This window comes from Wyeomyia smithii, chromosome 2, assembly GCF_029784165.1.
Source record: "Wyeomyia smithii strain HCP4-BCI-WySm-NY-G18 chromosome 2, ASM2978416v1, whole genome shotgun sequence".
Lineage (NCBI taxonomy): Eukaryota > Metazoa > Arthropoda > Insecta > Diptera > Culicidae > Wyeomyia > Wyeomyia smithii.
This window is the reverse complement of record NC_073695.1, coordinates 37,241,487-37,253,102: the sequence shown is the minus strand read 5'-3', so window position 1 is coordinate 37,253,102 and position 11,616 is coordinate 37,241,487. Positions and strand designations below refer to the sequence as shown.

At 36.9% G+C, this 11,616-nt stretch overlaps 1 long non-coding RNA gene across 2 annotated transcripts; it reads left to right on the top strand.

The window, feature by feature from the left end:
- Nucleotides 1–5,775: 5,775 nt before the first annotated feature.
- On the top strand, nucleotides 5,776–7,631 carry LOC129724486 (uncharacterized). Of its 2 annotated transcripts, none has more exons than XR_008727929.1 (4): nucleotides 5,776–5,902; nucleotides 5,959–6,035; nucleotides 6,091–6,656; nucleotides 7,278–7,631. It is a non-coding gene; the product is annotated as an uncharacterized LOC129724486 (long non-coding RNA). The 2 variants fall into 2 exon arrangements; XR_008727928.1 differs by having other exon boundaries at nucleotides 6,091–6,804.
- The last annotated feature ends 3,985 nt before the right edge of the window (nucleotides 7,632–11,616 follow it).

Here is an 11,616-nt window from a genome sequence, read left to right as displayed (position 1 = left end):
CCATCTTATTTTCAAAGGATGTGTAAAACTTTCAACCGTCGTTTAACAGTAAGTAACGCTATGTAGCGTTCTCGTCACTGACAAACCAAGCATTGATATCGATGCGGCAATATTTATGCTATTCGCGTTGACGGTGTTGCTGATATTTGTTTGGTTTTTGCATGCGATAAAGAAGGAAGGAAATATTTTTGCTTTTGTCATCACGCACGTTTTGACAATTACATATGAGTGTTCACGTAGGTGCGAACAGCCTTCAAAATCTCTTTCAACGCGAATAACCCGAATGCAACTGGAGCAGAGTCTATGTTTAAAAGTCCCGCAAAGATGAAACCAAAGGAACCAAATCAGTGTCAAACGAGGGTACCAATCGAGCAATGTAAATAAACAAGGTGATAATGTTAGGAGTGGATGAAAAGTGTTGTAATTGAGCGTAATAAAGAATATGTGTTTTTCCGAAGTTTTACTTACACATTTTAATCCAACATTAAACCTGTACACTGGTTCACTTAAATTTAACAAAACATCACCGGTGTAATCTTTCAAAACTGTGTACCTTGTGAAGAATTTCAAAAAATGATATTCGCTTATGCATGGTGAAAAACTGAACTGTATAGTTCTTGGCAACAAACGGCACAAAAACTGTGTTGCCGAAACGATAGATTTTCTCTTCGCGCGACTCTCTATACCATAGACTCTGAACTGGAGCACCACAAGACAGATGTCGTTAAGGGCATCTTCAACGGTGGTCTATTTTTGAAACAACTTTATACTAGATTTACACCAGCGAAACCAGAATAGAACCAGATAATATAGACCAACTTTTCGTTCTCCGCACCGGTGTTGTATATCTTGATGTTTTAAACCGCTAACATCTGTCAAACTGTCATCAATTCAATACCCCATGCTATCAGCACAGACTAACAGACATAACAAGTCGAGCAAATTTTCAATAAAATCATCGTTTGGATGATTCCAGTACTTTACGTTAGTAACACTAGCACCATCTGCTGTCGTGTTCGCGCTGCGTCATGTAATTCGACATCAGCGCCAGCGTTACTGCATGTGTCAAATGGGAAACTACAAAATATGTATGAGATTGCATGACAGCGCCCCAGACGACGTTTTCGCGCGATGACTGTTATTCGATTGAAAATTTGAAATGAACGTTTTTTGTGGCGATGGAGCTAGGTTCCAGTGTTACGTCTGTTAGTCTGTGCTATCAGTTTATGAGACTTGTTATAATAAAAAGCACTCAATATTTAACAAACGGAAATTCGTAAATTTTTAAGCACATTAAACGATTACTTTGGCAAGACACTTTATATTCACAAGGCTTTATGGATTTGGCGGGTTGACCCGAGCGTCAGTGACATTTCTCACGATGGATTAGTATGATCGATAAATTTCTGCTACAAGTTGGGCTTCAGAGGTTAGCGAAAAATATTTGATCGCGTAGATGTTCATCTTCCGTTTTCATCTCATCAATATTTCAAAATCCTGCAGTTCTTCAAACTTGGGTTGGGTTTTGAGGATATTGAAACAAGCCTGCATTTTGAACATTTTCAGTTCATTGTCTTCGAGGAACATTTTTCTGGCTTCTTAAGGTCTCCTCTAGTCCCACTACAATTAAGGCGATTAACAAATACCCAACATATTTGTCATCCTGGTGGCTGATGGTTGCAAATCAAGTAGTTGAACCTACGGTTATGGTCTTCCAGAATTCCCCCTTTTGCTGATCGGTTTCCTTGAAGCCGAAAACGACAAACCTGTTCATTTTCTTCTTCAGAAAATCCACAAAAATGAATTGTGAATTGTGATAAAAATTCTTTGTTTTGTTTATTCCCCAACACTCGCAAAACGGTTATATGAAAATAGCTAAAAATGAGGTATTCAATTGAAATATGACATTTTACCCACCTATTGGTAGCGTACAATGGGTTTTGGAACGATCTATTTCTTGTTCCAAAAAGTGACAAAAATAGACCGAAACATATACCAGTTCCAAATTTTTTCAATTTAGATCTGGTATAAAACAAAATATACACTACCGGTGCAGCAGTGAATTAGAGTTTGTTCCAAAAAAATAGAACAAAACAACGATTTGGACCACCGCTGAAGATGCCCTAATGCGTTACAAATTTTCACACATGATTGTTAATTTTTTTATATAAACAAGAATGTCTGTTCTCTGTGGAGAGGTCTTGCATTCGCAAGTAAATAGGAGGTTTTAATTTTTACAAATATTTGCTTTTTTTTATTCTTATCGATGACCGACATTTCGGTAGGCAACCGATCTCCACGATTTTTCGTTGATTTCTAAATTGAAAAATTACAGCTTTATAAATTTTGGCAAGTATTGCACAAAGTGACATTTCTACTGCTGGCCTGTGGGAAATATAACCCTGGCTCACGTGGCAGGGATGCCAGATGTGAAGACATGTTTCAATTTCAAAGACATTAGAGCTCGTATGAAGATGTGGAAGCTTAACAGTCGGTTGATTAACTGCACCCGATATAATGTGTTCGCTGGGATTTTAGCCAACTTTACAGATTTCTTATGTTCTCTTAAATGCCCTATTTCAATCGTGTAAGAAGTTCACATTAATAGTTTTGTAGACTTTTTTTTTAATGAATGTTGAGTTCGTTTTCCGTAAAACATGAATGTTGTGTAAGTGTATTTACTGTCCGAAAACACTGATTTTACACTCAAGTTCTAACAGGACTATTCTATATACTGTGTTCTGCTCTTGTTTTCGCTTTTGTACAACGTGCCGATCGAATACAATAGTTAAGGTGGAACCTCATTGAATCCAAAAATGGCCGACTTCGAGTTGCTGTGGTGAAGCAAACATAAGAAGGAATTTTCATAGGGAACGCAATGAGTATTTCCGAGTCTTGTGCTTTTGAAAATTCGAAGTGGTGACTTGAAGTCGGCCATTTTTGGATTCAATGAAGTTTCACCTTAACATGATCCGTTCACTTACACAGGTGAGGCTAGAAAAACGACAAACTTAAAAACTACAAACCGAGAACTTGTAGAACATTTCGCTGAGTTTATCAGCTGTTGAGTTCTCGGCAATAAAATCTAAGTGTGTAGCGAAACAAGCTTTCAGCAGAATTTTCAGGAACTTTGGCAAACGAAAACACACATTTCAGCGAAATGTTCTACAAGTTTTCGGCAGAATTTTCAAGAACTTCGGCAAACGAAATTTAATACCTGCTGGTTTACGGTAGATCGATATATTTGCTGAATGTTCGTCGAAATATATTGCTGACATTTGTTAAAAAATTCGCCGAGCTCCATCGGTTGTTGGGAAGTTCGCCGAGATAAATTAAGTGTGATACTTGCTGGTTTACGGTAGATCGATGTAATTGCTGAATGGTCGTCGAAATGTATTGCTAACATTCGCAAAAAATTCACCGAGCTCAATCAGCTGTTGGGAAATTTGTCAATGTCAAATTCGTTTTCGCAGTGTAGGAGTGTAGCTACACTTTTCCGGACTACACATTGCAGCTTGAAATAAAACATTTTCAGTGTAGTTGCATTGGTATGCGTAATAATAGAGACAGCTGTCAATCTGTTTTGTTTTGGTCATTATCGCCATCGTCATTTTATCTCGTTTCCATTTCATATGTCCATCTCGAAATTGTGCTGAAAAAAAAACCTGACACTTTACCACGTGGAACGACAACCATAACAAACCAGTTTTGACACATACGTGTTGGTAACTCCCTACAGTGCACTCAGCTTTTTTCGGGTGTAGTCCGGGACAAAAAAAGTGTAGTCAGCAGAGACAGAACAAGTATAGTCCGAGACGAAAGAAAACGACATAGGATTTTATTGCCGAAAACTCAACAACAGCTGATAAATTCAGCGAATTGTTCTTCAAGTTTCGGCAGTATTTTCAAGAACTTCGGCAAACGAAATGTCAATACTTTCTGGTTTACGGTAGATCGATATATTTGCTGAATGTTAGTCGAAATACACTGCTGAATTTTGTTAAAAACTTCGCCGAGCTCGATCAGCTGTTGGGAAGTTTGCCGAGTTAAATTCAGTGTGATTGCTTCCGGTTTCTGACATTTAATATTCTAATTTTAATACGGTAAGGGTTATTGTGATTTCACCTAATATGGTTAGATAATTTTGATTTTACTTTTTTCTGACAATTTTTATGTTTAATCGAATGTTTCGAGTTGCGATTATTGAACTAAAATTTATTTTACAATATGTATGCTTTTTTCAATGACAGAAATCTTTTCCATCATGAAAAAGATAGTAAGTATTGCTCTTAACTGTACTAACCCAAGCTGTATTTGTGAAGAAAAATGAACAGAATTTATAAGAAAAGGGTTTTCTCACAGATAACAGACATCCAAGCTAATTTTGCTTCATGTGTAAAAAGACGCAACGGTTTTTAGCAACTCGCAATACGCAGTATGATGGCGCTAAGAACACTTAAGCCTGTAGTACACTCTTTGACCGAGTGTCAAATATTTGTCACTTTTTGACAAATAAAAATTTGGTCAATGATAATTATTTGTCACTTTCCAATTTTAACATGGGGCAAACACGGGCAAACAACAACCATGATGTCAAATAAATTTGACCATTATGTCAGAAGGTCAAATATTTGACCATTAGACAAAGAGTGTACTACAGGCTTTAGTGGCCAATGATTCGATAAAATCGATAGTTTTCAAGCTCTTACCGATATTATTGCAATAAGGAGGGTTGCTGTTTCTTAACATAGAAATTTTGAGCAGTCGTAAATAGTGGTGATGGCAAACGGCGCAAGCAGCACATTTACCCAGAGATCAAAAATTTATTTGAGCGTAAGTTTTATTGAATCTTTTTAATTAAAATAACAATAAAACAACTCTTTTACAAAACCTGAAATCGATTGCATCGATACCGTGACAGGGATCATCTCTAGGATCATGTTGTTATTATATTAAAAATCTGAGATAAAATAAAAATGAAAAATCTAATATAAAAAGAAGTCTCTTGAACTTATTGTGAATTTATATAATTATCCAACTAACCAACATCCCGTATCTCAAACATAAGCATATCAACAAAGATGAACATAACAACAGAAAATAAAGTGATTTGCTGTTGATTTCATCGTTCTTTGCATTAATATATTTCGAAAGATTTTCATTCAACTCTGAAATGTTAGGCAAGTAGTGCGAATTTAACAGCAAATCACTTTACTTTGACGTGATTTTTATTTGAAGTGTACATAATCGACAATTTTAAACCAAAACAGTGTTATATTGTTGCAAAAACATCAACTCTATAATCTGTGAGAATTTTCATGCGTCTGGCAGCTTTGACTATAACCCAGCGCTGCCATCCCGCATAATCAAAAACGATTGAGGATATAGTACAAACTATAAACTTAATATATCAGTTGCAGTAACAATATGGAATATCTTTCAACTACCGTATTATTATATTTGTTCATTATTTTGTTACCTTATATAATTATGCCTGAACTGTATACATAAAGGTGACAATAAGAAATATTTTTCAAGTATCATAACATTATGCGTGTTTAAAATTGTTTTATTACATATAATTATAACGGTAAATGTTCCGTTGACAATATAAAATACCGTTCAGTTACTATACTCCGATAAAAGGATGAAAGTACGCAACTTCAAACGATTATACCAGAACTATAATCAGAATAGTGACAATGTACAGCAAAGTGACCCCTAGTATCGATACCGTTGGTATCGATGCTAGTATCGCCCATCCCTACCAACCAGCACAGGTTTAGTTTGAGCTGCCACGGTTGCCACGCTGTAGTTTGGGTGAAAACTTGAGTGGCTGAAATTTTCGAAATGGCTGGTAAAAGAAAGGATAACTACGATAAAAACACACACAATTCAAAAAGTAAGTAGAACTGCATCATGGCATATAATGTGACTAATAAAATCAATTATTTTCAGAAACAAAATTCTCTGCCAAATGGAAAGCAGACAAAATGGCTGCTGCAAAACTGAACGAGGCTGATCTGCACGAACAGGTAAGATTGTTTTTTTTCTTGGTCATCACGCTCCACTTTGTCTTGATCCTCAAAGGAGACTGGAGATCAGAAATAAACCTTTAGAACGGATCAGCAGGACTGGCAAAGCGGAGTGATAAAAACACAAATTCGTTTTTATGCGTGGCATATGCGGGGTATGTTCAAAGAAGAACTGGATGTTCTGGGTACAAATGAAACGACTAACCAAAATAAACGATCACGATTGGACAAAACGATCAACTCCAATGCGGAGATAATCGGTTTCATGAACAGAAAAACCAAGCCAAGCTAGACAAGCCAAACCAACACAAAAACTGCGTGAAGGAAATTGATTCCTCAGAGCATCGAATGCAAACCCTGGATGAAACTAGAACGAATAAAAATTATTCGACTCACTCTGTTGACTTTGAGATTTGTGCCGATATAGCTGATGAGCCCGATACAGACAGCTACTCGAAATGCATCACTCTGGAAGTAGAAAATAAAAAACTGAAGGATCAATTGAAGGTTAGCAGGCGGAAACTGTTGAAGGCACAGGAGGAAAAAATGGCGTCAGATGAGCACGCTTTAAAATTGTCAAAGGAGGTGCAATTGATTAAAGACAAAAATAATTATCCACAGGTAACATTGAATTAACTTTTTTTTGTAGAGCACATTCTTTTCCCGTTTTCTTATATCTTCTTATATATCCTGGCTTGCTTCACCACGCAAGATGGAATACCGATGACAGTAGAACTGATTGAATGTGATGACCGCGCTAAAACGGATAGTATGTTTGCTGGATTGCTGGCTGTGCGGTTGGTGGGGGCGGAAAATCTTATCAAAATGAGCGTTACCGGTCAGGCGTGCCACCGGTATTCAAATTTGAGAAAAGAGGATGGAACTCCACTATACCCACCCCCTGAAAAATTGGACCCCAACGTGCTGGAGTTTATCTGTAGTAATTTTTGTTGCTTTTACCCCTTTTTAGAGTTCTAAGCGAAGTGTTCATACAAAATGTGCATTTGCGCGTGAAAAACGCAGGTGGTTCACTCCGCTTGGAACTGTAAACGAATTCGATCCAACGTAGTTGATTGTTGTGGGTGGCATCTTTCTCCCTTGGGCTTATTTTCCACACGCACACGGACCCCTGACACTAAAAATTTTTAAGTGAAAGCCCCATTCATAGAACCGCACATCTACAAATCCTTTCCAGAAAATTATTCACCTTTCCTAAAAAATGTCTTTATTCTCTATTTTCAGACAAAATCGCCGAACGTGCAGCTATTCGTGTTGGTGTACAAAACGTTCTAAGTATCAGGAAACGTTCAGAGTAAACGGAAGTCACGAGATACATCGCTCAGAAGATTGCCAACTTAAAGAAGGCAAATTTGGTTCGACGAACCCACAACGCGATCAACAAGAAGGTGCTGTCTGACGAAAATGTTCGAGTTTAGATTGATTCAGGAGCTGCAGAAATATTTTACAAGAAAAAAATCTGCAGCAGTTTTGTTTTTTAAGGCTAGAGTAAAAAACGCATTGAATACGTGCCAAGAGAGTACAAGAAGAATTAATTGTTATGTTTAATGTATATGTTATGCATAAACACGTAATCAAATTCGTGTAATAAAACTTACTTTTTTAATCATCTTGTTTATTCATGAATGAAAAAGAAAAAAAACTATATTGGTTATGGTTCCTAATTTTTTTTTTTTTCTAACGTACTATATTCGGAAAGCATGCTTCATTGTCATTTTTACTGCAAACTACTATAAACAAACAATATCTCGTGATGCTAATGAAAATGATGCTTTTGTAATCCAACGTAGCTAGAACAATCAGGATTGATGTTTTACTCGCAAAAAGTGGATGATATTTCAACCGTAGCCAATATTGTACCACAATAAAGTTGTTCGTGAAAATCCTCCTTTTTGTATGGTAACTATGCTTAACCGCCCTTTCCCCATATTGTAATTTAAGTGATTAGCATATCTTAGATTGTTGATATGATCTGTGTTATTGTACATTTATGGTCCATTTCACAATAAAAGATAATGTTTATGGACGATATAGAATATTTCCCATATATGGTTGTTGATTATGCGGGATCACTAAAGTGGTTAAAGTCGCAAGTTGCACAAAGATGTCGTTAGCATTCCAAACAAGTAAGATTTTGAAATCTTACACGCGACTTCTGTAGTTTTTTGTTCTAGCTTGGATATCTGTTATCTGTGGTTTTCTTAATTTCATTTGAAACGAATTTTTCAATTTCAATTCCATTCGAGCTCTTCCCAATAAACAATTTTGGTTGTATAACGACTGATTAAGCTTTAATTAACAAGCTATAAATCACTCTTATCGGAATAGGATCGAGAATAGGGATGCAATGAGGGTTTAAAATATGTTTGACTACCAAAAGTTGAATAATTTAATACGTAATTCGAAACGTTAAAGCAATATTATTACTATATTGTGCAGTGATTTCTTCAAGGATTTTCCCGATACTTCAACAATGAGGGTTAATGCAAACAAAAACAGCATATATATCTGGCAACTCAGCGCGGCCTTTGATTAAACCGCGGTGTTTGGATTAGGCCGCGTTCAGTTTTGGGCAAATCTCTTATGTCGTTTTCGTTTTTGCGGCGTAGCTACACCGCGAATTACACTTTGTCCTATAACTGTTTTTTTTTTTTTCATTTTCCGGACTATCCCACACACTTAAAAAATTTCGCCGAATCTCGGCATTGTTTGTGCCGAGATTTGGACAGCCGAGTGCTCGGCAACCATCTCGGCTGAATCTCTTGTGCCGAGAATCTCGGAAAACCAATATTTGACAGATGTCATTTTATGCCGAGAATCGCGGTACACAGTTGACTGTGCTCTCGGCAAATCCAGCCGAGAAGCGGCAAACCAGCCTAACGACCTTTCGGTTATATAAGCTGAATGTTCGGCAGAGTAAAGAGCCGTTTTTTCAGTGGATTCCAATCGCAGAAAATAGTTTTGCTGTGAATCAGGTAGTTTTCCTTCAAAAGATAAATTATAAGCTCGATGAGTTTTAGTAAGTAAAGAAATTTATTCATATTAAATCTAGAATACTTATCTTTATCTTGCTCGCCAGTAGGGCATTGAGCTAAACATCTAATCTAAAATTACGCCTAATGCCTATCCCTAAAACAAATACAATATTGTATTCACACGATTTGAAACTACACATTTTAGGTTCCAGCCACTTCCCACCAAACTGTACTACATTTTTTTCGGCTACCGGATTGTAAACACTTGTAATTTGCACAAATTTCAGCCAAACTTGTATCTGATTCCTGTTTGCTCACCCGTAACACGCATAAATTTGCACTAAGAAAAATGGCGGCAACTCCTTCATGAGAATGACAGCTGTATTGCCGAAACACGGCAACGAGTAAAATTTGTGCCGAGATACCAGTAATGTTTTTGCTGACCTCGGCATCAACAGTGATTAACGATAAATTCGACAAAAAATAGAGATGAGATTCGTCAAGCTTAGTTTTTGGGCGAAGTCTCGGCAAAATGATCTGACAACTGTCGGCAACAGGCATTTTTTTGCTGAAATACCGGTTGAATCCAAAGTTGCCGAGTGAACTCGGATGTTTTTTTGCCGAGCTCGAGATCTAGTTTTAAGTGGGCAGACTACCCTTTTTCTGTCACGGACAGTCCGCGAAAGAAACAGAGTGCAGTTTTGAAGACACCAGAACATTCATACGTATGTGTCAAAATAAAAAAAAATGTGTCAAAATCGGTTGGCTTTGATCATTGTTCTTCGCGTGTCAAATATTGTCCTTTCACAAAAAAATTAGAATGCAGGGTATTTTCAAGAAAAAGAAGAAGCAACACCCGCAACTGTCAAACATCTCAAACACTGGTAAAAAAGTGCTGTTAGGAATAGCAATCGATACACGTTCAACTGGGGATAGTAAAATGTTCGTAATTGAAATACAAAAATATCCGTATTAGTTTTATTCTCTACACCTCATTAGTTAACTAGAGTCTTCTTATTTGTTTCTCAAGCCTGTATTACACTCTTTGACCGAGCGTCAAATATTTGTCATTTTTCTTGACAGATAAAAATTTGGTCAAATATAATTGTTTGTCACTCTCCAATTTTAACATGGGGCAAACACGGGCAAACAACAACCATGATGTCAAATAAATTTGACCATTATGTCAGAAGGTCAAATATTTGACCATTAGACAAAGAGTGTACTACAGGCTTTAGGTTTTCGTTTGTCTTGATCGAGAAAAGAATATCATATTCATCATCAAAGGCATGTACGATTTATTGCTATCAGCGATGGGCACCATTTCGCCTATTTTTACTGGTTTGGTAAAGTTCGCATGCTTTTGTCGATTTGATGTATTTATCACAACAATGCCATGATATATAAAATAAAAGTCGTGGGACAATTATGTCTAACATGTTATGATAGTAATAACGCTACATGTTATGATAGTAATAAAGCTTATTTTTGAAAAGTCAAGAAACAGACATAGAAACAATGCGCTGTACGCTTTTGCGGTACTGGAAAACATTTATGTTATCCAAGGAAACAAATTTCCAAAACAAGACTTTCTGGAGCTTAGGAATTCTCATGCTGGAGCCAATAGAGGTTATGGGGAAATTAGGCCTTCGAATTTCGTTTAGCGGTAGGGCTCAGAAGCTTCGGATTTTCGCTAGGAGTAAATGTTAAACATAAAAGGAGATGATGTTAACTGGTAATTTTAGTGATTTTAGTTCCGTGAACAGTGAAAAAATAATGTGGTATTCATAAGACTAACTTTTTTGGCCATGGGCCAAACGCCAAAGTTACGTGACAAGTTGGTTGACCTCGACATTAGAGCGGAGGCAACGCCATGGGGACCATTAAATATCGAAGAAATATTTTGCAAACAGCTCCAAATGGCCAAACTATAACAATACGTACAAAGTCCGAAACATCAATTCGTCGAAGCACGGAAGGTCATTTTTTGTGAAAACTATGTTATATTGCATAATGTTTAAGCAACGTCAAATAATGGATTATAACTAGTTTTTTTCGTGGAACATTCTGAGTGCAAACCATATTGCGGCTCTGCTGCATAGTCAAGGGCAAGAAATCAAGGCGGCACTAATAGCGATTTTTTTTATTCCACCAGCTCACCTCGTTTTGACCCGGAAGCGCACTAACTGCTGTCAAAACCTTTCTTTATTCGCTCGATTTTGACCCAGTTTTGTCCTGCCGTGCTGCCCGAAGCGCACTGTAAAATTTATCAGCTTCAACCCACTACCGCACGTGCTATATTCGTAAACAGTTATCTGACATCTCTTTCTTACTTGCGTCTTAAATGGCGATGACGTTTTATTATTCCTCGGCAGTTTTGCCCGCACACAGTGGAATAAAGAAATTCGCTATAAGTCAATGCTATTCAATTTCAATTGAAGTAAATTAAGAGTGCATAGACCTTCCTATCTGCGCTAGTATAAGTGGTCGATTTCACTAATACAAGTTTAATTTTGGTTGCAAATAATCAACACGCTGGTAGAAACAAAAAATTTCCTCCTGCCCCGAGCTTTTATTCAAGTTGTAAG